At 38.6% G+C, this 3,928-nt stretch overlaps 1 non-coding gene across 1 annotated transcript; it reads right to left on the reverse strand.

Annotated features, from left to right (window-relative positions):
- Window positions 1-3,038: 3,038 nt before the first annotated feature.
- Window positions 3,039-3,146, reverse strand: LOC125925004 (U6 spliceosomal RNA). Its single transcript, XR_007458660.1, has one exon. It is a non-coding gene; the product is annotated as a U6 spliceosomal RNA (small nuclear RNA).
- Window positions 3,147-3,928: the final 782 nt, after the last annotated feature.

Raw genomic sequence — 3,928 nt, forward strand, 5'->3', positions numbered from 1 at the left:
ACTGAGGATTGTGGTCTGGTGTACATGTATTTTTGGCATCCAGGAACTGAGTAGAACAAAAACAAGGGCCCAGAAGTTACCTTGGAGCCAAGGGTCTGGGCACAGAGATGTCGAGCACTGATGGTCTGGAATATGATGAATATGATGGCTTTCTCCAGTCATTCTCACCTGGTCCTTCCTTAGATGTTATCTATCTAAAGAAATCATTGACTGCTTGTCCCTTACGTGGAGGAATACACTATTTGCATTTTGAGGCATGTGTAAAGTGGGGGTGCAGGTCCTAGCAAGAATGGAAACAGGAAAAGGAACCAAAAGCAGATTTTATGGAGTCCTTCAGTTTCCCTATCTCACAGAGTTTGAACCTGTGCAGATGACACCCAACTGAGTGACGTTACAAATTCCTGCCGTCTAATAAGATTTAAAATAGCCCATCACTCTTACTCAGCTGTCTATTCATCCATCTTTGATGAACTATCAAATTTCCTCATAAAATTATTCTAAAATTTCTTCCTTAATCTCACTGGGATACTAACTCACACCCACATGACATCCACAATTGATGCATGATTACAGTTACCAACCTTCCCTGTTTTCCCTGGATTGAGGGATTTCCAGGGATATGAGACTATCAGGGCTAAAATGGGAAAAGTGTTGGCTAAACTGAGATGAGTTGCTCGTCCTATGTATTCCTGTCTTATTTATCAAGAATAACAATCTAAGTGACAGCTAATGGGACTTTAATCTCCTCTGTGCCATACAATTACGCTTTGTTTTTCCCACCTGCTGGTCATTTATTCCCACGTGAGGAAAAATTATTTTTCCTTCTTTTCAGATATGATCCCTACAGCTGTGTCCTGCTACAGTGGCCTTTGTCTTTGGAATCCTGCCTTTTCAATTGACATCTCCTTTTCGTCATTTTAAATGTTACCCTTTCACCAAGTTTCCTCCTTTCATCTATAACAACTTCCCTTGGCCTTTTTCTACTTACGCTATCATTCTATCTCTCCTTCCCTCTTATAACAGATTTCTCGAAAGTACCCTATGATCTCTGAATTCCTTCATTACTTACCTTGCTTTTGTCCTCAGCATTTCACTGAAACAATTCTCTTAAGATTCTCTTAATAGTTCTCTAAACAATCGCCAAGTGGTTCAACAAAGAGTCTGTTGCTTTTTATCCTTCTGCTCCTTTGGATTCTCTGATGCATTTTCCCTTGTTAATTTTCTTGAAATGCTTTTCTGTCTTGGCTTCTTGACATGGCCCCCACCCCAAAACTCCCTTTAGCTCTCATTCTTTCCTTTTGTTGCCTCTACTGATTTCTTTTCCTTTTTCCATCCTCTAAAAGTTGCTGTTCATCAGTGTGTTGGGTTTAATCTTTTCTGTATATGTTCTACTCATTGGCATTTTATGTATTTTCATAAGTTTAACAATTGTGTCAAAGATGGTTCCAAACCTTGCATTTTTATATCCAGACCCTTCTTGAGACTGGATAATTTATTCTTAGCTCTACCTTGGATATCTTTTAACAGAAATCCTTCTAAGCTCTAAACTTAGAATGTCTAAGTACAAGATGAGGATATGTTTTTTTTTTCTCCACACAAAAAAGCTCCTCTTCCTAAGTCCTCTGTTTCTTTTAATAGTACGTCTGTTTTGAGGCACCTGGGTGGCTCAGCCCATTAAGCATCTAACTTCTGATTTCGGCTCAGGTCGTGATCTCACAGTTTGTGAGTTTGAGCCTTGCATCAGGCTCTGAGCTGCCTGCAGTGCCTGCTTGGGATTCTGTGTCTCCCTCTCTCGGCCCCTTTCCTGCTCGCTCTCTGTCCCTCTCTCAAAATAAATAAAAATAAACTTTAAAAATATATTAAAAAATAGTATGTCTGTTTTTATAGTCATTTGTGCTCAGACACTTGAGATTACATTCCTCCATCCTAGGGCATTCCTTTCTCCTAACACAAATTTAATCAATTGTCAAGCCATGTGGAGTCTAACTCAGAAATGGCTCTTGCTTTTTTTTTTTTTTTTTTTTTTTTTTTAATCCAGGCCTCCTGCCCTAGGTTAGGCCCTCATGACATCATATTAACTTCATGTCCTCATCCGTATTCCCTATTCCCATTTCTCATGTTTCACCACCAATTCATTCTGCACTCTGCTTCCTTAGACTGACTTTCCAGCTTCTCTAAAATATGACTTACAACTACTTTTTTAAACCCTTACTGTCTCCTAGTCATCCCTTGAACATGTATGTGCTCCTTTCCAAGTGGTCTTCTAGTTATTATTTAAATATCTTCTGTGATAAATCAGTGTATTGCCTTGTGCCCATGCTTCTTTCTATTTAGAGTGACACTATCCCATTGTAGGCTTTTAAAATTCATGTTTAAAATTCATGATTAAAATTCATAACACTTCCTCTAATATCTTCTGAATCCTTCATCATTTGTGGCCTTTTGATCATTTTCCTCTATTACTTTCTTTTGTTATCTTCTTTTGGTATGAACCATATGATATCCTCATGAAATTAAAATTCTGAGATGACAGAGACTGTCAGACATTTTCATATGCTCTTTATAGTGACTTGTGCCCAGTTGATGCTCAATCAATGTTGGTTGAAATGTAATGGTTTTAATTTTATATGTTTCAGACCGAAAATATTATTTCAGAAGATCATGAAATTGCACTTGTTTCTACTTGCTGATTGGAAAAGCGACAGCATAGCTGAAGCAAATAGTCACCAGGTGGCAGTGCTACAGAGCTCTTCCTAACTTACTGCATTCTCTGATAGAATTCCCTGGATAGAAATAATTTACTAGGACATTTTCTGCCCCGATCTATACAAAATCACAGAATCATAGCTATTGGCTTTGGAAAACCCTTATGTCCTGCATTCTAGGTGTTAAGATGAGGAAACTAAGGTCCACAGGGTGTGTTTGTGTGTGTGTGTGTGTGTGTGTGGAGAGAGAGAGAGAGAGAGAGAGCGAGCTAGAGAGGATTTTCAGTTATTTAGATTTTTTTTTATTTATTTTATTTTATTTTATTATTATTTTTTTATATGGAACGCTTCACGAATTTGCATGTCATCCTTGCGCAGGGGCCATGCTAATCTTCTCTGTATCGTTCCAATTTTTAGTATATGTGCTGCCGAAGCGAGCACTAGATTTTTTTTTTATAGATAAGGAAAATGAAGTCATGACCAAGGAGATGTATTAGTTGGAACACTTTTGATTGTGTCATAAATTCAACACAAATTGTTTTTTAAAGTTAAAAAGAAAGGGGGGCAGTTTTTGGCCCAAGTATCTGAAGAGTCCAGGGATAAGTCTAGCTTCAGGCAAGGCTGGATCTGGGGTTCCAGTCTCTAGCTTTTTATTCTGCTTTCTGCTGTGGTGGTTTTATTTCAGGTTTTTCATTTCCCAGCCACTCTTGTCTTTTGTTATCCTTACTGGTAGGTATATCTGCAAAGAACATAATTTTCTTTCCTAACAGTTTCAACAAGAACCCCGGAATTGAGTCTCTTTGGGCAGACGTGGGTCATGTTCCAGCTGGAGCAAAGGCACCATTCATCTCTCTGAGAAATGGAGGTTGGTTTGGGGCAAGGTCAACATGTATGGTTTTCCATGAATAGTTTTTCATTTCAGGATGGTGCCCAGCTGAGGTGGTGACTGGGCACTGAAGTCTAGCTGGGCTCCGCTTGCTGAGACATGTGGGGCATTGGGGCTGCATCTGCTTAGATGGGAAATTTTTTCTAATGTGCCTCAGGTCACTGTATTCAAAAGAATGAATGAAAGCTGAGTAGGTTTAAACAAAAATGTCCACTTCTGGTGGCAATGAAAAAAATTATGGTTAGATGTGTTTTCCTTTTTCTTTATTTCTATTTCTAAATGGGAAGCATGATTGCGTTATACAAAATGTGTGGTGATTTAGAGTCAGAATGCCAAC

This window comes from Panthera uncia, chromosome F2, assembly GCF_023721935.1.
Source record: "Panthera uncia isolate 11264 chromosome F2, Puncia_PCG_1.0, whole genome shotgun sequence".
In the NCBI taxonomy this organism is placed as follows: Eukaryota; Metazoa; Chordata; class Mammalia; order Carnivora; family Felidae; genus Panthera; species Panthera uncia.